This window comes from Chlamydotis macqueenii, chromosome 1, assembly GCF_036417535.1.
Source record: "Chlamydotis macqueenii isolate bChlMac1 chromosome 1, bChlMac1.mat, whole genome shotgun sequence".
Classification (NCBI taxonomy): domain Eukaryota; kingdom Metazoa; phylum Chordata; class Aves; order Otidiformes; family Otididae; genus Chlamydotis; species Chlamydotis macqueenii.
In genome coordinates, this window is record NC_141556.1 from 195,937,239 (window position 1) to 195,961,580 (window position 24,342).

The following is a 24,342-nucleotide window of genomic DNA, read 5'->3' on the forward strand; positions in this document are numbered from 1 at the left end:
CTTTCCATGGAGACTTTTTAGACTGCTGTCTTTTGATCTTTGAAATATCCTGAGTCTTCAAGACCTTTTTTCTCCCTCAGGACTCAAAAACCTCCTCCTCAAGTTTTCTCTGATGGGTAGAAGTGGATGACCTCAGTGAACCCAAATATCAAGTTCTAAACCTCACAGACGCTGTTAGTCCCTTTGTAACTGAGTAATAAATCCCCAGATGGACTGAAGGATTTGGTGTTTCTTCTGAAACCTAGAGGCATGTGTTGCGTCCAAAGTCTTGTGTCCAGAGTCTTAACTACACTTCAGGGATAAGGGAGAATCCTATTTCCAGAAAAGAGTAAATTCATACATTCCACATGAATTTAGAGGAGAGATTTGCAGGATTATTGTAGAAGGTCCAACATTCTTAGCAACATTTAACCCAGTCTAAGTGCACTGGCACTTTCCAAATTAGTTTTCACTAACTGCTGAGGCCTTTCTTAACTCCCTATCTCTGCTCCACTTCTGCCTCAGATTCCTGCTCCTGGTAGCGCCTTGACTTCCCACCTCAGTCCTGCCTTGGGTACTCCTCCAGTCAAAGGACTAACTTCTTCTAGCCTGAGCTATAATATCATTGAACACTTCAGAGGACCTAAATTCTCATATATATTCAGAAGTCCTTGGTCTGGCAAGACAGGTGGAAGCAAGACATCTAACCTCCTGATATTTCAGAGGTGAGCCAGGAAATCCCACACAGGCCTTCAGAGGAGCCTACTTTATTAATCTGCTCTTGATTCATACCAATAGCACCAAATTCAGCACAAAAAAAAATTGGGTAATGGAGTCACACGCCTCTTGGTCAATAAGTTCAAGTGTTCTTTTAGGCAGCAAGTGAGTTGAAATGCAAGGCCTGAACCCACATTGCAGGTCTCGGAGTGTATCCAGCAACTAGGCTATTGAATTGCCTGGAATAGCATCATTATCCCTTCCCTTCCTCTGAAGCTGAGCCACACAATATAAAAGCAATTGCAATTCATGATCGAGAAAAAAAAGATTAAATAAAAAGTAAAGCAGAGGAGAAGGCTTAAAAATTTTCAAAGTCAGAATTAGATTTATAATCTTTCTTTGAGTTTCTGAAGCCAAGTAATTCAGACAATAGTTTAACACCCTAATATTCATGGAGCTGATTCTCATTTATGTTAATGTCCTTTATGTCCTGCATTAACAGTTCATTTAAAGGTTTACATTTCTAAAGCAGTGTAAAGGAAACATACTCTAAGTTAGTGTAGGTTGGAAACATTTTCTCCACTATTATTTATTCAGCTTTGTGTGAATTTCTTTGGTATGGAAACTGTATGAAGCTCTAATTTAATGTGTCCCCATAAGTCTTAAAACATTACTACTATAGATGATGGTTTCCAAGAACTGTTCTCTAGAATTATTTATGCGTCAATCTTGCTAAGGACATGAAGATTTTGCAAGTGAATATGAATTATCAACCAGAATGCTTGGGCTTTCGCCAGGATTTGTGTTAAATTAAAGCATTTACATAAATGAAGGGAAGTCTGATTTTTCTCAGGGCTTTCTTGTATACTTGGAAAATTTTGCCAAAATGTTGCATCACAGACTGCTTCATACTCTGTCTAGAGCATGCAGTGTGCAGTTCACCTCTGTGCAGAGAACTAGCAAAGTGTATTTTTCCCAAAGGGCCTTTGGGTGTGAAAAGACTCCAGTCACCGTGCGTTTTGCACAGCAGTGAATTCAGCCATGGTGACTGCCAGCTCCGCATAATGCTAAGGCCTTTTTAGACCAATAACCTAACTCAACTCCAATAACCAAACTCCATTCCAAAATGGAATGCTGCAGTAGTGGTTTTCTATTTTCTGTTGCCTAAGCAAACAGTTTGCATGGCGATCACTGTGTAAGAGCTTTGCTGCTAAACTGTTGTCAAGTGTTTTCGTTTGGTTGTACGAAAGCAAGTTGATCTTGCTAAGCTTTCGTCTTGAATGTAAACTATTTGAGCCACTGTAAATAACAGCATCTATGGGATAAAATAACAATTGCTTTAAAAGGAAAATGTGATATTTGCCCTCATGTAAAAACAATTCATCTGTAAAATCTCTTTATCTCCTTCATTCTTTCTCCACTGGGCATATCCTGCAGCTCCAGCTGCTGAAATATAGCGCACAGTAACAATGCTACCAACCGCACTAACTTAAAGGTCTTTGAAAAGCAAAACTGTCAAAGGAGGCTGTTGATTTTAGTAGCATCTCAAATGCAAGTTGTTGACTATTCTGAATTTCCTTCCCAAAGTAACTGCTCTGAAAAGCATCTCCTTTTATGCAGCTTAATGCTATCTCGGAGTCTTACCACTGATCTCTGTGGGGACAACTTTTCAAATTAACAGTAATACTTGGAATTCAAATGCTGCAGCTCATGTCCAGCAATACTTTGCAAATCCTCTGGCTTCCTTTGAACTAAATGCTCCTTAGGCTTCTGCTTTATTCTTCTATTGGGCTCATGGGTCTGAGAGATTCAGTATTGTTACTGTTACTGTTACTTACTACGACAAGTATATAGCACAGTCACCTATTATCAAAGGGAGGTAAACGTCTGCTATCAGAGACAAATTGGAAATATGTGCTGGGGCCCTGAATTCATCCCACTTAACTACAGACAGCAAACTAAGGTGCATGAATTAGAAGTGCAAGTACTCTGGGTTGCCCATAGAGTCAGCAGAGAGAGAACAGCATTTTCTGGATGCAGAAATCTTTACATAAGACCTGTGCTTGACGGGCTGGGAAAGGAGGGCAGTTGTGTGACTAAGTTGAGGTGCTTGAGTCTGGCATGAATCTGGATCTGAGTCTACAGTGAAATATAGTTGCTTCTTAGACTATTAAGATACAAAGACTTTAGCACATATTTCTGCCATGTTATCCACCCTGAAAGAGCAGATTTTCAGTAATGGGACAAACTGTAGAATCATAGAATAATTTGAGTTGGAAGGGACCTCTGGAGGTCAAGTAGTCCAAATTCATGCTAAAAACAGGATCAGCATCAACATCAGATGGAATTGGTCAGAGCCTTGTCCATTTGACTTCTGAATAGGTCCAAGGGTACAGAAACCACAACACCACACTGATTTTTTTTTTTTTTTTTTTTTCAGGGGCAGAGGAGGTGATAGCATTATTGCATAGAAACATCTTGTGACCAGTGAGTTTAGGGTCAAACACACCAGCAGAGAAAACCACATGATGAACATTTTTGTACTAGTGAAGGATACACCTTTTAACCAGAGTGAATGCAAGCTTTTGGCTAGATAAGTATACAGGCGAATGAGCCAGTGTGAAGCCACAGTACGCTGCTAAACACTGCTGCAAAGATTTACTGCGTCTAGGACCACATCCAGTGTTTTGTCGATGTTAGCACTTACATAGATTTACATGGACTGTGATTATGCACACTGCAGCTAGAGCCCCATCTTATGCAGTACCTTTAGGGATAAATAAGCAGTCTTTTAGATGCTGGAATAACTTAAACTTAACTTAGATTTGCTGCATGTGAGGACTTACCTATCAACAGCACTCCCCAAGACATGTATGCCATTATAGTAATTAAGTGACAAAACAAAGGATAAATTGAACAGTTATTTCAAGGATAAAGACTATGTGAGAATCTAAAAGGATCTCAAAATGTAAACATCAAGACTCATGTGTCTTGACAGAATTAATTTTCTTATTCCTGTGTGCAATATATTTTATTTGCCTTAAAAAATCTGGGAAATCAACTACCACTTCCATAATCTGCACAAGGGTCTAAGGGTCATGGTTTTGGGCATACTGCAGGACAAAATATTTCTATTTGCAGAGTCGTGGGTGCTGTTATAAGAGCTTATGGACAGCAAATATTTCTTGTCAACTTGCAGCATTTGTTTCTGTTTCTTTTCCTAAGAGCTGCCCATGCTGTCTCTTTTACAAATTAATCTGAAATTTCAAAAGACCACACACTTGGCTTTTCCTTTTTTTTTTTTTCAGAAGCCCCTAAAAGGGAGAGGAGCCTTGTTAGAATGGTTTCTTTCCAGAATACAGTTTGAACTGGAATTCCACTAATGAAATGTTATTTTGTTCTGGCCAGCATCCATAAGTTCCATCTTCATATTACAAGTTTATCGTCTTGCTTAAGCTGGAACTGTGTCCAGCTGGGGAGATGCCATTCACCTCCCTTCATCATCTTACTAAATATTCAGAGAACAAATTCAAACAGCTAAAAATGTGTGGCTCATAATATGCAGCTTGAATTTATAGTAACAGTATCCGCACGCTAATAAGGAATTTGCAAGCTATAAAGATGATTATCTTTGTCCTTAAAGATTTATGTCCTTAAGCAGGCCAGTTCCATATTAGTGATGATATGATAAGCAGTCACTTATTTTAGAATTGCCAACACTTTCCCTACCCTCTTTTTTTTTCAGCAAAATGCACAAAGATCAGAAATTCAAAATGAAACTGAGATTAAGGTAGAAGTTGTCATAATAACTATTTAGTCCATAAAATTTAAAAAAATCCCAGATGTCAGCCTGTTATTCCAACAAACAATTTGCAGTAGGAAGTCCTGAATAACCTTATTGCCATTGCCTGAAAGTGGATTTAAAAAAACCTCAGGAAATTACTCTTTTGATCTTAATAATATGTAAATTTTCATCTGATCTCTGTTGAGAGTTCACAATTCTTTGAGGTAAAATTCATGCTTCAGTGCAAACTTCTGTATTTCTGTATGAAAAAGGACATTGCTCTGCATGACTTAAGAACTTCCTCATGCAAATGTATACGAGGAATTGTTGCAGTCATGTTTTTAGAGACTAGGAGTGTAGTCCTTTGAGATCAGTCACTTCATTTTCAGTAACAGAGGTGGTTTGGTATATTTGACCTGAGCATCCATTAAAAAAAAAATACAATCTGCTTAATCAGGACTCACTTCCAGCAAAATTTTATTTGCTAATTAGTCACCTTGTGTTTGAGGTTAATTAGGACATCAGCTGTGCATTTGGAGGATCCAAAATTTCAAGATGTGTTAGAAATCAGAGAAACTAAGGTATGGAGATCAAGTCCCAAATTTCAGGTTTTTTTACTAGTTGAACATGAACAGTTAAACTGGGAACATGTCCAGAGAGCTCCCGCTGGCCACACGGTGCCTGGGACAGTAGTGGTGGCCTGCAGGGTCCCAAGAGTCATCGCCCTTCTCAGTGCCTGTGTGGCACTGCTCCTTTCAAATCTTCAGCAGTCTTCAGGCAACAAGCACAAAGCGTGAACATCTCAGACACTTTAGCAAGAGTCAGAAATCTCAGAGGAGATGACTTCGTCATTCCTAACTCTCTGTCTCTCTCATCATGAGGCCTTATGTGCTTGTATCTGCATCACCTTCATTCCTGAGCCTCCAGCAGCAAGACAGAGAGCATTGTGGTTCCTTCCAAACTAGTTTATCATCACTGTAGTTGCCCAGGACAGTGTGTTTTATTTTATACACCAAAGGTAGATTCAATTTGGTAATACTTTTCTTTAAAAGTCAACCCCTCTGCTGCAGTAAAATACATTAGGTTTGACGTGCTTGGCTATGAAAAGCTTTCTTTTTGCCAGGGCTACATTGTCTGAAGTCTCAAAGTAGGAGTTATCATGTTATTCGAGATAAAGGGCAGAATAATTTGTGGTGCTTGGGCATGACACGTGTAATTTTACACATTATCTGTAGGTGTGATACTGGATTCTGCCAGAGCAGGCACCTGGTATCAATGTTCATTCTGGCATTAGTTCAGCAAAACTCATAACTCCTGAGAAAAAGCACACATTTCTGTATAGGAAAACAACCTAAAGTGTTCAGAGATAGGCTAGCACTAGAAATGGGTGACCTACCCAGTAATTTGTAGGTGACAGGGAAATGAAGGGAGGTACTCATCTGGAGTTTTTTTGCTTTTGGCATGATGTGGCAAAAGCAACTTCTATGTGTCTCTGTCTACTTCTTAACAATTGTTTGGAGAAATTTGCTCATACTAACATTTTAATGCAGTGTTTATCCTAAAGCACATTAAATAAAACTTCATTTTGCTCTTGGGAGGTACTTTTCCTGTTATCTGCCTGCCATAGCTATTTGCTGCTGGCAAAGAGATCCTTGAAGAGAAGGAAGACTTTCATCACAATTTTAGTGGACTGAGAATTGCAGCAGTCTCCAAATAACTGATGTTTCCGTGGGCAGGCTAGGCACTGAGCATCAGGGGAGATCATTATTTAAAATCAATGCTGAGAAGGCCGTTTCTAGTGTCAGTGCTAGGATGAGTCATTTAAAATCATTCCTGCAGCTACTGTAGAACAAGTTCATCAGATTCATACCACTGATGTGGATTATTAGCATGCAAGTGCGTGCTCCTCACAGAGAGTGCAGTTGCAGAGTCTGGTCTGTTTTTCAAGCTATATTTCCAGAATCTAAATAATCCACTGTAGAAACAGCCACTAGGTTAAAGCTGGGTCAGTTAGTGAAAACTACCAGCCAGCCTCATATTTCCATTGCAGGATATGAATCTTGTTATCCACCTATCAGTATTTTTTAAAGTGCATCTTTTATACAAAAACAGAAGTGTTATGCTTCACATAGATTGAGGTGACTGGTTTCACAGCAGGACAGAAATTAGCAGGCCACACTCAGACTACTAGCCATAGCAGCATTGCTTCACATCTCTGATGTTGTAGAGACAGACCAATGTAATGAGAGAATCAGTGATTCATTTCACCCTCTAAATAAGAGAAGTATGTTCCAGCTGTCATGACTTGCCATTAATAAAAGCACCTGTGTTTTGAACTAGATAATCAATAACACTCTCAATTTTTGAACATATTTTTATACATTTTATGCACAGTTTTGGTTTTTTTTCCCTAACTTTATAGTTTTGTTTCTTGTTCTTCAAGAACCAAATGAGGAAGAATCAGTCAAACATTGAAATAGCAAATCTGAAATTATCTCTGTTTTTACACTGCCATAAACTGCACTTTTGAAGATCAAAGCCAGCATCTCAACAGCTAAGGTTTAGGTGTCATTTGGCATACTGAATAAAAGTAGAGAGCTTAAGTAGTATCTTTAAAGCTATGTGTTGAGAAAGGTCTCCCTAATCCTTTCTGCAAAGACCCTAAACAGAGTAATAATAAAGCATATATGTGTCCTGTCACCTTTCCCTGCAACTATTGCAACTGCTGCAATTTCTACCATAAAAGATGCTATAAGAAAACTTGAACTCAATTTGACAGGTCAAAATGAAGCAATACAATTTGGCTGCACAGTTTTGAATCTCTGGAGAAAATTTGCAATGTGGTTTGAAAAATTCCACAACTGCAAAATATCACTGGATAATATTCAAATATTAAACAAATCTGCAAAAGTTAAACATGTCCATGTACACTTGCATTGAGATATAGAGAGAGAGAGTCAGGAAAAAAACCCAGGCTGTAATTGTTTGCAAATTCCTACAGCTGTTTATTTATTTTCTCTGGTTGAAACTCTATTTGGTATGCAATCAAAAGCAACTATATAAAGGAGTTTGCCTTCTTTAAGAGCATTCCTTCCATTAGTGATAGTATTAGAAGACAGGCCAAAGAGAGGATTTCTGAATGGAAATCTTGTTGACAGTTGTGGTAATCCAGACTGCAGTTGGATATTTTTCCATGTGGTTGTTGGGCTGGGTTTTTTGTTTATGGTTCTGGTTGATCACATTTTCATATTCTCTACAGTCTTTGACAGACAGCTTCAAACTAGAAAAGCACAGCTGTAATCCAAAAATATGTTCATATCTTCAGTTACCACAATCTCCAACTGCTTTTAGCAGTTATTATGCTATGCAGTTTACAAGGTATACAAAAAAGTCCATAACATCTATTGTTAAATTCAACTATAACCTTCTTAGCAACACTGCTCAACCAAATATCTGTAAAGCAAAATTTTGGTTTTACAGACCAGTGTAGCAGTGGGAAAGTTCCTCAGAGAAGACCTAGCAAGATAAAAAAAGCACAATATTACACTAAAAATGCTTATGTAGAAGTAGCCTGACTCAGATGACTGATCTCCATCTCAGAGCTGCAAAGGTTAGAGTGAAAACATTAGATCACCTAGACTGCCTCTTTAATTCAAACCGTAGAATCTCATCCAGTTACTCTTGTATTGAAGTCAGTTGCTTAGGCTTGCCAAGAAAAATCTTCTGAAAATATATTGAGCCCTGTTTTGTGAAGAAGTAGTAATTTTTGCCAGTCAAGTAATTTACCTATAGTACTCTCATTACACTCTTTGATGAAACTGAAGGTTAGTTGGTGAGTGTGCTAGGGAAATTCTGAAAAAAAAAATTTTTGCTTGCATCAATGGTAGATTAACAGACTTCATTCTACTCATCCCATATATCTCCAGAAGAAAAATGCTGGAAGTGTTTTGCAAATAATCATGTGACAGTTATAAAAACAAGTGTTCTTTCCAGAAATTGATGGGGAAATAGGGAAAAAATTGATAATTAAAATATCATGGATGACTGGAGAGTGGCAAGGGCACTATGTCCACGTTTTCTCATGAGTCAGATCCACAAAATCATGATTGTCTGAAAAAAAAAATACATATATGCTATTTAGAGCTAAAGATCCATACACAAAGAAATGTATGATTCTCGCTGTTTATATTTGAGCTTAAAAGTCTTTGGGTTATACTTCAGCATTTTTAATTTCATTTTTATGTGTTTTTTATTGTTGTCCCCCACCAGTTCTAGATGGCTCACACATACTGATGCAGAGCTCTGAAATACTGAAGGTTTCACAATGCCACCTGTTATAGTCACGATTGTAACAGTCTTGCAGAAAAAGTCATACACACCAACACATATTAATTGTATTTACAGAGAATGAATTTGCCCTGCTGCTTCTGAACAGGCAGATCCAGTGCCTTACAGACATAAGTGCCAGCTGCTCCATTCAGAACTGGATTTCACCTAAACCCTTCACTCAGATTTTTAAACAATTCTACCAACAGCCCTTGGCCCCATCCACAAAGCTTAGCACATCAGAGTAAAGGCCATTCTTTAACTCCTTATTAAATAAAAAATCTATCCCAAATTATTTCCCTGGCCAATTTTGTAAATTTAGGGGTGTATTTACTTTAAATCAGGCACCAAATTTTCTTTCTCAGCTTTTCTTGTTAAGACTTTCCCTCTCTTACAATTCTTGGAAGGTGAATATGTAAGTTACCTACAGCCCTTCTCTCAATGCCTGCCAAGAAAAGATAGATCAAGTGTTCAGTTATACATATAAAGATATAGCGATGATTCCAGAATAAAACACATATCTTCATTGACTTCTTGGAAATTTACTGACACAGACCTCTGGAATAATCAATATTTCACAGAACAGCCAGCAGTGAAATAAGCCACAGCTGTAACAGTCAGTTGCAGAAGTTCATATACACTGCAGCCAGATATCAGCAAAGAAGAGGGGGTTTTACCCCTCCGTTTTCTACCTGACACCTAAGGCTGCATCTGACCTGCATATTCAGTGTTTTTCTTTTCTTTAGTTCCTTTCAATGGTAGATTTACGTTTTTTCTTACAATACAATATCAAAGTAATTTGGTTCAGGGATATTTTCCCTGACAAATCATTTTTCCATGAAGATTACAAAGATAAAATAGAATCCAAAAGGCATGGAACAGGTCTCACATCAGCAATAGCTGTGCAAATAGGAGGTGACTACCTTGTCTTTTAAAATCTTGTGATGAGAGATGGATAATGTCTATGCTTTCTCTTTCTTCAAATTTCAGACACTCAGGTCATTAGTAAACAGGGTGACATTGTATCTGTGCCACAGTGGGTAAGGTTTACAGTCCATTTTTAGAAATGAATGTCCAGGAATATGGAGTTAATTTACATTTCTTTAAAGGCATATGATCTGAATTGAAGAGTGCAGATGCTAATGATAATAGAAATCAAGGAGACTCTTAAAGTTTTGTCCTCACTAGTGTCCTCACTGTTCTGGATGGCTTTGTTGATTCACCCTTCGTGACATTCATCTAGCTAATTGGTAGTTTAAGTATACTTGCAAGCTTTTTATATTTCACAGAAATATTCCTCAAGGGTGCTTACTGGCAAAGAACAAGTTAAGCTGCTAACTAAAAAGGGAGTGAGGACACATTATCTATGAATGGGCATAATACATCTGGTGAAAATATGTTACAGCTAGAAATGTCAGTAGTCCATTCTACACATATTTTTTTTTAAATATAGTACAGAATATACACAGATATCAATAACCTATCTACCTATAGATGCAATGTTAAGGATAAAGACAAAGTAAAAAATGGCATCTGACATTAGATGTACTATAAACTGTTGTGTTCTCCTACATCAGGAAAAGGTGGGGGGGCAGGCAGGGAAAGAACACCCTTCTATTCTGGAGTCACTTACTCTGCTCAATCAGAACCTGAACCCTGATAGAGAATGCCTCTTTGACGGCTAAAGGTGTTGTCAGGTCTCCAGGAGGAGTGCTGCACAGCTGTCATGCTATGGGCTTTACCAAAGGGTGTGCAATGAAGTAGGTCCCCCTTGTAATGACACAGGACTTCACAGGATCATTCTTCTCACAGAAAGTTTGCCAGAAACACATGTGATTTGCTTTGCATGCTAGTCTTTTACTGACTCTGCTCATGTATTGTCATGCCTTTCAGCCTGGGATGTTTCCTCGAAGTCTTGAATTACAGGCATCAGCCTAGTTAATGTAACATTGCAAAACACGGTTCATAGAGCAAAACTCTAGGCTTAGTCTTTAAATTCTTGATTTAATTGTTACATAATATAGTATGAATGGACCAGCTTTTCAGAAGGCATAAATTAAAGCAGGATTTAAACCAAATGGGGAGCTGGCCCCCATAACTGGAAGCAATAAAAACCAGGGGGTCCTCATCTAAGCTGGAACAGACCAGAGCTGATGTTATGCTGCCGTCTCTCACACTGTCACTGCACCCACCATAGCAGAGAATTAATAGAATCTCTCTATAGCTGCAGAAATTATTCCGTTATTCTACATTTGGGGGCTGGAGGAGTTTAACAGCAAGTGGCCATCAGCATTCATAGTACCTGTAGATTATGGAGAGATTGACAGCTGGAGGATCCTCTCCTCTGACACTTCAGTCACTGCACAAAACTATGAATTTGAGGATAGACACTGGGTCTCAACCATGGCACTGAAAACCATGCAGCACTCACTGGTAACTGCTACCAACTCAGGGTCACAGCAGTGTGACACCTCATGAGGAGCCAATGTTCTTGCAAGTAAAATTCCTGTATGTTGCCGGGTTCCCTCACCTCAACATGTCATAAAGATCAGATGATACAACCACTCACAGAGTAGAATACATTTATTAAATGCTTGTGAAACTCATAGAGTCATAGCAGGAGAGGGTCATTTGACACTGTTCCACACAACATCCTCGTCTCTAAACTGGAGACACATGGATTTGATGAACAGACCACTCAGTGGATAAGGAATTTGCTGGATGGTTGCACTCAAAGAATTAGTCAACATCTCAGTGTCCAAGTGGAGGCCAGTGATGAGTGGTGTTCTTCAGGGGTGGGCATTGGAATCAGTGCTGTTCAACATCTTTGTCAGCGCCACGGACAGTGGGACAATACCAAGCCATGTGGTGCAGTCGACAAGCTGGAGAGAATGGATGCCATCCAGAGGGACCTTGACAGGCTGCAGAGGTGGACCAATGCAAACGTCGTGAAGTTCAACAAGGCCAAGTACAAGGTCCTGCACATGGGTCAGGGCAATCCCAAGCGCAAATACAGGCTGGGCAGAGAATGGATTGAGAGTAGCCCTGAGGAGAAGGACTTGGGAGTGACGGTGGACGAGAAGCTTGACATAAGCCAACAGCGTGTGCTTGTGGCCCAGAAAGCCAACCGCATCCTGTTCCAGTGTTCTACCACACTCAAGATGAGGGCAAACTTTTTAGTAGGGCTTTTTGTGACAGGACAAGGGGTAACGGTGTTAAACTAAAAGAAGGTAGATTTAGATTAGACGTTAGGAAAAAATTTTTTCCAAGTGGAACACTGGCACAGGTTGTCCAGAGAGGTGGTAGATGCCCCATCCTTGGAAATGTTCAAGGCCAGGTTGGACGGGTCTCTCAGCAGCCTGATCTAGGTGAAGATGTTCCTGCTCCTTGCAAAGGGATTGGACTGGATGACCTTTAAAGGTCCTTTCCAACCCTAACTATTCTATGATTCTAAGATAACATGAGTTTAGTGCTTAAGAAGTTGCTAAATATTTTGGTAGGGCAGCGGGATTCTTTTGGTACATTCTTCTACTTGTAAATTGCCTTTTAAAAGCTGATTCAAACCCAGGCATGTTCAATGCTATTTCAAACAACAGATAGACTTAACTATTAAGTTGTGAGCTTATTAAAGATGAATAAGAGAGGAAGATGAAGGGATGGAAACCTCACTTGCCAATCAACCTGTGGTAAGATGACATCCTCAAATCTCTAACCTAAGCTAGCTTTTCTGGATCATCAACACATATGGTTGCCATACAGCCCATTAACACCCATGGGCTGGGTTTCTAGTGTCCTGGCTGACTGCTGGGGAGATCAGATGGCCTGATCCATATTCTACTTCAGGCTGGAATAACTCAAGGTGCTGGGGTTGACTCTCTATCATGGTCTACCTGTGAAGCAATCTAATCTTCATGGAATTTCAAGGGGTGTGGTGAAAATCACAAAAAATCCTGTCCATAATACTTTTATTTTGCTTCAAGGCAAATTGTTTGCAAAAACTTTCCTTTTGATTTCTGTTATCCAAATAATTCCAGCTTAAATTGGAACTCAGCTATTAATCTGATAATGACATGGCTGAGGCGCATTCTCTGACGATTGATCTCAAATGACTTACAAGGCTTTACTTTACCTCATTGTCTGCATTCCTTTCCAGCCAGGAGTTCTGTCAGTTTTTAACACACACACAAAACCCCCTCAAATGTAAGTATTAAGATGATTACTGTGTACCTGGAAATATCCTTTAATTCTAATTTTGTTTTATTTTATTTTTAGCTTCAAAGCTTTCCCAGGAATGAACACCTGTCTTTCACAGCGTTATAAGAAATAGTCGGGTACCTCAGATGCTTTGTTGTGTCAAGTCCTCTAATAGGGACACTGTGAGTATAAGTCACATTTTAATTAATGATCAAAGCAAAGGACACCTGTAAATTTTGGTTCAGTTTCTTCAGTTCTTTGATATCAGGTTTATCCATTAGAAAAAGACTCCTTTGATGCATATCCTGCTGACACAAGGTATCTTTCATGCCTAGATGCCACGGTGACTGGAGCCTTACAAATGCCGAAACAGAACAAGATGAAGAGAATACTATGTTTTCTTCCCCCATCTCACATATCAGTTTAAATCTTATCTCTCAAAGCAGCAAAACTCGCCATCCTGTGCAGTTTTCTGTTACTCCCATGACTCTGACTTCCATTGAAGACTGCAGCTGCTTTAGAAGGTGCCATTAGGAGGTTGTTAGGGTCTGGCCCTGAGAATTGGTGATAGATCTGTGCAAATCTTGCAGCCTACTCACTGCCCAAACCAGCACTAAGACACGACTGGGGAAGGAAGGGACAGGGAAATGCCAGCCCCTGACATTACCTCTGCACTTCCACTGAAAAAAAAAAAAGAAAAAAAAATGGTGTCAAACTCCAGCTTAAATCTCTATTCACTTCTAGGGGAATTGAGAAAAGGGGTAAAGCAGTAGCTCAGCCACCTCTACCATCCAGTGCAAGCAGTGCAGGAGGGACAAATCCCACACCAAGTGGACATAGTAACGCACCCTCCTTCACGGAGGGGATGCAGAACTCACTTTCAGGCTTTGCAAGTATTGGAGAGGGAAGGTGAAGGGTGACGGGTCTTGGTTAAACACAAAAATAATAACGGAAATATCACACGCCTTCACCTAACAGACGAGTTTGAAAGCTATTCATCATTTATCATAAGGCTTTCTCACCCAGAAAGGTGGCATGTGGCAAAGATCAGTGTGACATGCAGTAATTGAGGACAGATCATATCAGCAACACAGCTACTCAAATAAAGCCAGAGTCAAATCTCTTCCTCAGAAAGTACCTAAATCCTGTAGATTAGAAACCCTGAGGTTCAAAACAAGCCTAGAATTTAAGGTGTCTGAATTTTGGAAGGCCTATTTCAAACTAAGTCTGAAGACTCAGAGAATGTCATGCAATGATTTAAAAGTAAAGTATGCACAGATATTGATTACAACTAGATGGATTCTTTGCCTAAAATTGCCTATCCGAAAACTAGGTAACTAGCTTAAATAAGTCATCCAGGTTTCTGCTACCGTCAAGTGGGAGCAACAGGTACTTTCAGAGTATGATGCCCTCTGTCACAGGAAATTATTCACACTCCAGAGGTGCCTGACTTGATACAGAGAAAATTAAACACTCGGTGACTAGATTTAAGTCAAATGAATCCCATTGCAAAGTAAAATATAAGAAATTTGCAAAAGGAGAATTAAGCTGAAAAGATTTTTGCCTTTCAGAGGGAAGAAAAAGGATTTTAACTTAGCTCAATCCAGTTTGTCTGCATTTATCTCTCATCTGTTTCTTTAAACTGAGTTTCAAAGGAAACTACACTCCAAAAGCTGATAAGTAAAATGTTTATCTTCCAGAAATGGGCGATTTTTTGTTTGCTTTCCTACATGAAAACAAATGTGCAAATCCTTAGTAGAGAAAAGCTTTGACTTATGTCATAGCAAATCCATCAGCATAACTTCACACAAAATAACTCCTGGAAAGGACAAAGATTGTCAGAAACACTCCCTCCCACACCATGCAGGTATTAAAGACAGTTTCAAAGGATCTGAAGGGTCAAGGTGAAATATCAAGTTCTCAGAAACAGCACTATGAAATCCAACATAAAACTTCTGATTATTTCAGTGTCAGAAAATCATCAAATCCGGCCTGAAGAAATACAGGAACGTCATATACTTTAGATATCATGTGCTTTGCTGTATTTCTGTCTCTGCCTGCAAGGGAATGTACTTTAAAAGGAATAGAGGAGAGAAAAAGGGTAGAAATACCTCTCACAGATCATATTTGAGAAAGGGGAAAATAACCTTGCAATATGTCTTTAGAAAATATTTTCTGCATTCTCTTTCCTTAACTGGAAGATACAGAATTGAACATCTCCCTGTCTAGACCCTCCCTCCTGCAGCACCTCAAGGCTTTGCAGTCATCAGTGGATTTACCTTCCCTGCATCCCTGTTAATGTAGGAAAGTTTAATTATCTTTTTTTTTTTACAGATGGACAGATGGAGAACTGTGACATAGGAAAGATTTAAGTATCTTCCCTAAAGTAACAAAAAAGTCTGAAGTTAAGCCAAGAGCTGAGCTATGTTCCGTTGCATCATAAGCCAGTAGCCTACTCACTAGACCATTGTTCCTATTCAGCTTGCCCTAACCTGAATCTTACAGCCAGTAAATTGTGCCTGTTCTTTTGCCAAGAGCTTCAGCAATGTTTTACATAGTTGTTGTCCCTAGTCCAACAGACTGCAGACAACACTTTGTAGATATTACTTATTTTGTTGGTAAAGCTACACCTCTGACCAGAGTGGGCTTAATACCTAATATGGAGCAGTTGGGAATGTTTCCGTGAAACTTTGGGGGAAAATGATTTGTTATAACCAAAAGTTTCCATACTGTCTTGCCATGCTCAACACAAGTTTTCTGCAGAAGAGCTTATGAACCTTTAGAAGGAATTGCTTTTCAGAGAGATTGCTCAGTTCACAGCCTGCTGGTTAGGCCACTCTCCCAAAGTGTGATGGGTTTGGTTTGTGTCCCTACTCTGCCTCATACAGACAAAGTTGGTTTTGCACCCCTATGAGCTACTGGCAGATTTGGCATAAGGGTCTCTCGCTTCCGAGTAAAAATTCTGATGAGTTTCAGGTTCATCAAAGGAAAATCCATAAACGTTTCTAAACCCAAGACACTAATTAGAGGATGGACACAGCGGTGGGTAATAGAGCTCCCTTATCTCTGCCTCCACAATGCGGCAGGTTTAATCTAGATCTCTAAGGCATTCAGTCTTCCTTTTCCTGGAGAATAAGAGTGTTGGTAAAGATATTCATACTGACAGTTCAATTTATTCTCTCTTTTGCTAAAAGCCCTGATCTTTCCTTTGTCAGCACTGCACGAACGATGTGCTGCTCCAATCTGCAGTAACTGAGTAGTTCTTTGGCCAGAAGTTCTGCCAAGTTCTTTGGCAGCAATGATTTTGCTGCAGGGTTGCACACTATCAGCAGTACAGATACAGTTGTGCCAAGCTTCTCTCTCTCCTCACAGTGCAGAAGGAGACAGTCCTTCAGTAGCATCACAGCAGGACTCACAGTCCTCACCTTGCATTTGGAGGTCACTGCCTCAGCAATCTGCTGTAAATTCCCAAGTCCAGAGGCTGAGAAGCAGCCCATCCACTGTTCAGCTACCTGTCTTATTGACTCCAATCCAAGAAAAACCCAAAAACACAAAAGTCAGGATTTCTCAGAGCAGAGAAAGGAAGCGGGGTCCCAGAAAAGACTCAACCATTTTCTTGTGTAGACCACAGAGGAGCATAAATAAACCCAGTAACAATATTTCTATATGGAGGCATAGAAATGACACTCAGAGGTGAGGACTTGGCTCCCTGCTCTGTTGCAGATACCATGCATGACACAAACTTTATTCCACCCAGACTGACAACAGCCTCTGTACAGCTTCAAGCAACGTGTTTGCACAGATGGGGTTCAGTCCTTGGAGGGTGCCTCTAGCTGCTGCTGTTGCCTCAAACTACAAGGAGCAAGCATGAATTCATGACCTGGGTCTGCAAATGGATAGTTCTCAGACAAACAAAAATTTTAGCTTTTGAGAGGTTCTGTCCTGAAATACAGAATTCCCCACTTTGGAAGGAGGGGAGGTGAGCATGGAGAGGACTGGGGAGGGCTGTTCGGGGTTTTTTTCATGTGAATTGTTTTATGTGAACTAGATCTGATTCTCCCATGAAGCAATACAGACCTGACAGACATGTAGTTTGTCAACCATGCCTCTGATAATGACAGAGGTGTTTTTAATTGAAAGAAAGTGTTTTGCAGAACATTAATACCCTCAGAAGACCTGTACCTGCCCTTCACTGATCTGGGTAGGGAGGCTGTGCTGAGCAGCTTTGCAGTTACCCCAGTGGAAGCAGAAGTACTAATGTAAACGTGTAAGACGGACCATAGCAACGGTGTTAACATATGCATCCTGCAGGGAAAAGGACTGGGGAAATGCTCCGCAAGAACACAGTGTTGATTCAACAATTTGAAATCAAGCTGATTTTGCTCCCGCAGGGTCTGAGGAACGGCACGGAGCTGCAGCAGCTGGGAGAGCAAAGACACTCAGTTTCTTCCGACTCCCTTAATCCTGATTTCTGGCAGTACACCATGGTCTGAGCGATGCATCTGTCCTCCCTCACGGGACACCTTGTTTGCATGCAGCACCTTAACAGAAAGGGGAAGGTTCTGTATTCCCCTCGCTACACTTGAGTAATCTTGGAAGAATCAGTGATGTAGGGTTTAGAGGCAGTGAGAGTCCAGAAGGATGGCTTGAGTCTTCCATTACATGCTTCAATGCACATCCCACTAACAAGAATAGGCCACCAAATGTCAACCATCCAGCTCTGACCTTCTGAATTTTAATGTTATTTATAAGCATCCATGTCATTCCCACTAGCAGGATAAAAAATTTCAGTTAGCTTAAACTACAAATAGACAGTAACTTCTGTTTAAAAAAAAAAAAAAGTACTTTCTCAGATATCCAAAATACAACAGATTCCTGAGATTCTCTCGGAAAGGTGTGTTAAACAATCCAGAAGTGTTATACTATCCAGAAGGATTGATATTCAGCCTGTATCCTGTCTCAAAGAAGTTTGCTGAAGTCATTTCTGAAAACAGCTCTGCCACAGCCATAACACAACGGACAACTGCGGTCCTGCAGCTCACAGAAATATGAATCAACTGGACAGCAGCCCTCGGTACCACACACACACCTTTTGCACTCTTTCCAGAGTGCTGCTGTTTGCGCACAGCTCCCTTCTTTGGGAGAAAGTGCAGATCATCTGTAACATGGGATGCAGGACTGTATTTTTTTTTTCGTGTCAGGCTGGTCCTTTCCAGAGGACTGGGAATCATATGTCAAAGCTTTCTATATTGATGAAGAAAATTTTTTGTTTCCTGTCCCTTTAATAAGATGCTGGGAGTATCTCCACATTAACCATCTTATTTTTCTCATTTTACAATTGTCTTTATTTGTATCAAAAATCCAATTTGTCAACCGTAAAACTGAGTATAGCTCATGAGCCACAGATCCAGGAGAAAGGGCTTTATCATACCTTCATTTCTGAAATATAGTGCAGACTTCGATCTGAAACTGTAAAGGTCAATCTTTAAATAACCGGGTCTTTTGGGATCTGACCTATCCAGGAGCATTTTAGCTTTCACTGGACTTTCTTGTTCAAATTCAGCTCTCTGGAAATAGAGCTGTGTCCAAGAGTACATCAGCAGGGCAGGGCTATTCATAGAATAATGAGTCAAAATCTGCTTGTCCCAATACTCCTCACATTGTCACCAAAACCAAGGACTGCAGCTGTGGATGCTGTTCCCGTGCAGTACTGCAGCACAGCTGGCGTTTCATTCTCTACGCCCTATCATTTAGTCTTACCACATTCAAGACAGGAGGAAGTCGTACAACTCCCAGAGCCCTCCCACTCTCAAAACACATGAGTTCCCATCCTGCATCAAACACTTGAAACACTGAAGTGGGTATCTGACCATCAATTTTCCTGTTACCCATAGAAATAGTTTATTGTTAACCCTGACTTGGATTCTGCCAGGTCTTGACAAAATCTGGGAATGGGATGAATCTATATCCAACACGTATGTGCAGGAGGTGAGAGGACAGAGATGGTGGAGGAATGGCAGGAAGAAATATTCAGGTTCTCAAGTTATGGGAAGAAGTGGGCATAGCAAGCAAGCCGCTTGAGGGATCCCAGGTCATTTGTCAAGGACAGCAGGGAACAGCATGGTTTTCTGGAACGCTCACATTTTGGTGGCGAGATGTAAAAGTGGCCAAGAGGTTACAATGTTTTGCTCTGGGAAAGGGGAAGAGGGATTAATCTCCAGTCCCTGTTTCCTCTCACAACGTCACAGGTGTGCCTGAAGAGCAGCGTTGACAGCACAGCAAAAGGATGAGCTATAATTATTCCTAGGTAGGTTGTAGACTTAATTGCCCAGAAAATCATCTGAAAACTCTCTGGACTGTTCACATCTCAAGGCCTAATGCTGAATGGCCCTTTTGTAGCTTCAACCTGAAGGTCATGCATGAAGTCAGCTAATCATGTTCAAGATGAGGAGGCTCCCACTGCCGCACTTCTACCCTATTCCACTCCACAGCCTCTAGAGCCCCAGAGAGAAGGCAACAAAAAGCCTGTATCAGTACAAAGCAGAATGCTTTGGTTTGTTGCTATTGCTAACACTTTACCTATAGTTTTTTAAAATCTGTTATTGTTTTAGATGAACATACCTGCAAAACATATTCTCATTTGCAGAGAGTCTCTTTAGTCACTTAGCTGACTCTTCTGGAAAATACATCTATTTTTTTCTGCAACAGTGGTTTTGCATCCAATAAGTCCTTGGTAGCATGCTTGCCATGCGTTCTTTGTAAAGCCAGCCCTTAATTGCTAGTTTGTTCATAAATATACAGCTAAATGAGGCATACATAGTCTGTGGAATCTAGAACCCATTTAAGTCAATGGAAAAACTCCTACTGACTTTTGTCAGCTTTGGAAGGGCCCCAGCATTATCCTAGTGAGATCTTCCAAGGCTTTGAGCTTCCAAGATTGTCACCATAGTCCAGTCATTACCAGAGAGACTATGAAGATAACCCCAGAAGATTTGCTATTTTTATTGTTGCCACATTAAGAAAAGCAAAATTAAAAAAAAAGAAACACACCAGAAATATACTGTGCAAAATTGTAGGTCTAGTCCACATAGAAAGATTTCAGAGTAATGAGTGCTTTCTTGCCCTTCATTCAAGGCCAAGACTTACTCAGCAGTTCTTATTGCTATTAAACCAGCAAAACCTAAAGCTTTGCATCATTATCAAATGAATTCATCAAAAAGTTTCATATTTTTAAAATCACAAAACCAGACACAATTGTTACCATGCTTCCCTTGGGTCTGCAAGGACAATGAAAAGAATACCATTGATATAGCCATATTAATTACAGCAGAAATGAAGGAACAAAGAAAGAGATAACTTAAGGCTGTAGGCAAAAGTGAGAACTATCCCTATGTCCCCTGACTCCCAGGTTAATGTGCTAACCACTGAACCGCCCTTTTTCACAAAGCTACAGCTTTAAATTCTCTGTGTGCTTTAAAAGTACACAAAACTTCTATAAAATCATAAAGAATAAAGCAAATTTCAAGGTTTCAAGAAATGTACCTCAAAGTATTTTCGTTATCTCAGAGGGGAAGCATTCTTTATGTCAAACAAGTGAGCCTTCTGTTGCCAGTGAATTTATATTTGACCATATCTGAAATAGCAGGTTTTTGCTGTGGTTACAAACCTGAAAGTATTTCAGTGGCTTGCAGCAAACTGCAAATAGCCCCTCGGCTCTACAGCTTAACACTGCAGTATGACATTGACAAATGTTAAACCAAACCAGTGATTAAATACTACTCTTTATAAACCAGATCTTCAATAGTAAAAATAACATAATCCAACACAGGGGGTCAGCGCACAGGAGGGTCATCCTGGAGAGCCTGATGCTTTCCCGTGGTGGCAGCACGAAATTCCCTGTTCCTTCCATCCATTCAGGATTTCTCAGCCACAGCCACAAGCCACTCACTTAGCTGTATGCCAGGACTGTGCAGCTGCAAAAGCAAGTCGAAAGATCAGCCAAGTAGCTCTTCATAGGGCATTTAGACATACAATATTTTAAACTCCTGAGTGTGGTCTTTTAGGCCAGACAAAACACAGAGACGGCCTTTGCATACTGCAGCCAGCAGCACAGTCCCAGGGTTTCCTGGTACAGGAGGTGATGAAAAGTAAAGCACTGCAAATGTCATCAATGCATCACGACTCCTTTCTGATTGTGATAGTTTGTATTTGTTAATATTGTGTATGAAGCATAACTCAGGCCTGAAAAATATCACAGCTGCATTTTGCCTTGTTATTGAGACAGACACACACAAACAAAAGAAAAAGAAAATGGAAAAATCCTGTGTGCTTTTTTCTATGGCTTTAACTGTCAGTCTGGGAAAGATCCTATTTTAGTTACATACTAGGGAAGCAGTTTTATGGTGGAATTTCCAGAGTACAATGTGGTTGCTCACTGTACCCAGCAAGTTGGAAGAACCTTTCTGGTCCCATGTTCCCTTTGTCCAAGTCAGTTCAGTGTAGTCAACGTCCCCATTCCTCTTTTCCTGCACCTTCGCATGATGTTTTGTCTCTTTAGGAACTTTCTGTATTCCCTACTTCTCCTTCCTCTTTGACCTCACAGTGAATTACTCTCCTATACACTTTTCCACATATTTTAAGCCATCACAGACACCAAGAACAGATTTATTTGAGGCAGAGTTATGCTTCTCCAGAAGAAATTCAATTCTTAACAAATAAACTGTGGTGATGGTTTACTGCATGTGACATAGGAGCAAAGAGCCATATACCATAATATGGAAAGCAGTTTGTCTTCTTATGATAAACCATCTTAATACACGCTTACTGTCATTGATAGATTGGGTTTGAGTGTAGAAGACCAAGCTGGGATGAAAGAGGGGACAATGAAGATTTCTGGACCTTATAAGACCCAGTAAGGATTTTCAATAATCCCAGTTTGTTCTTCTAATGTTAGTGAAATATAACTAAGTGTGAGAATTTGAACATGATCTATCTCATTTCCTATAATCACCTTGAACCAGAAGACTTAGCTGCACATGATGCAGAATGTGGGCTGAGGCCAATATCTCCAAATAAGGCTTCCTCTTAAGTTCCCTAAATCCTATTCCAGGCAGTTAAATAAATTAGCTCTTTCTAGAGGTGCCAATTCCTGCATATTCAAAGATAATAAACAATCAGCTGTATATTTTTTGAGAGAGAAAATTTAAACTCCATGTGTATGTTGACTCTATCCTCCCTAATGAGTTAGCATCAAAACAATCTTTCTCATAGAAACACCGCTGAATCATTGACTGCAGAGAACATTTAAGTCTTCTGGCAGGAACATGACATGGTTCTCTAAAATTATTTGGTTAAAACAAGCCAAGTGATAATAGATACCACAAAATTTCCAATTCTTGTTATGATTCATGGTCCTCATCTTTTCAGTTTTTTCCCATTAGGAAGCCAAAGATAAAGAAAGCCAAGATATTATTTTGATTATATAAGTTAATCTATCAGATCAGCAGCTAACATGTCATGCTATGGATGTACTGCCTGTTGCTGACACTAACAACATGTGTATTGATCTGTGTTTCAAGCATAGGATTTATTGAAAACCTGTCAGGTAGCTTTTCCAAGGTCTGAGCCTGTCATGTGCTTGGGGTACAGAACTTCTCACAGGTATCCTGTGGGATTGTTTATCTTTCTCCAAAACAAAACTTTTGCAGCTTAATTCTCACACTACCTCTCATGGTGAGCTGTACTTTGTTTTGCAAGCTCAGCATGAGAGTCAATTGAAGCAGTGGGATATGTATTTTGAGACCTTTCCCAGTGAGGCTCATAAGCATATTTTAAAACAGACGAGTGACATCATGTTTAGATTGGACGTTAGGAAAAAATTTTTTACAATGCGAGTTGTAGAACACTGGAACAGGTTGCCCAGAGAGGTGGTGGATGCCCCATCCCTGGAAATGTCCAAGGCCAGGTTGGATGAGGCTCTGAGCAACCTGATCTAGTCGGGGATGTCCCTGTTCCTTGCAGGGGGGTTGGACTAGATGACCTTTGAAGGTCCCTTCCAACCCTAACCATTCTATGATTCTATGTAGCTTTCAGGTTACCAATCTTTTTCTCTTTCTGTGGCTTCTGCAGCAAGTAGTTTTTGTCTTTCTTCTCTTCAGATTCAGGGTGTGGAGAATACTTAGGGAATGTGTATAGACCCTGTTACCACACATAAATCTGATATTTCATACATAAATATGATGCTTATGAGCACATTCACGGAACGCTATCTCCACTTCCATTTTTCAACATTTTAATCTTCACGTATTCAAGTAAAGATTATTGCTGAATTTTGTAGTGTGAGACTGAGATTCTTCAAGGTGTCTTTGAAGTACTCAATAGTCTGTGTAATGGATTTCCTGCATCTTATTAAAGCAGAAGAAATATTTATGGAAATTATGTATTTCAACATTGGAAACCTATAAAAACAGACACACTTCTGTATGCTACAATTTGATATGGTGATATCTCATTTTCATATGACTTTACAAATATAAATTGTACATACACCTATCCATACATATACATTAGTATGCCCACATGTAAAAAAAAAATACATAGAGTCGTATAAAATCAGGTAACTTGAGGTTGTGTCCAGACTGAAGTGCCTTAAAAGATAACTCTGCTTTTACCAGAAGCATATCAATTTTCCCTTTATTCTGCCTTGCTTGAAATATATACATATTTATGTGTATTAAGACATATTTTAATATAAATATAAGTATATGTATATGTATATAGTTATATATGCACAATATATGGGTTAATCTTACGTATTATACATGCTTTTTAAATCCTCAGCATGTGACAGATGCAGCTTTCTGTTTGCATGAGCAGAGGCTTCATTACAAACCATGTTAAACTTTGTCTTTTCCTCCAGAAAATAGAGAAGAATTCACACAAGTCGTATAAACAAAGCGTGGCATTAACACGACCTGCTAACATAATGTTGCACTTATCTGATGTCACCATCCATTCACTTCTGTGTTTAATCTGTCAGCTCTCCAGGATGGAGCGTGTCTGGTTGTCCTGTGCCAAGCGCTCCATGCAGTAAGTCTCTGCACCATCCCGTTGTTGGCAGGCGCTGTGACACACAGGAGCAGTGTTTTCATTTTCTGCCAAGCACCGACATGGGAGACACAGGATGGCATTCACTCCTCTTCCTATTACTCCCTAGAGACAGTCATGAATTGTTAATGCAGCTGAAGGATTATGTTTCCCATTGCAGTTTTCTTTTCCTAGGATAGGTTGCTGTAATACGTCTCTCAGTGGCATGAGGTTAGCTTGCATCATCATGAGATCAC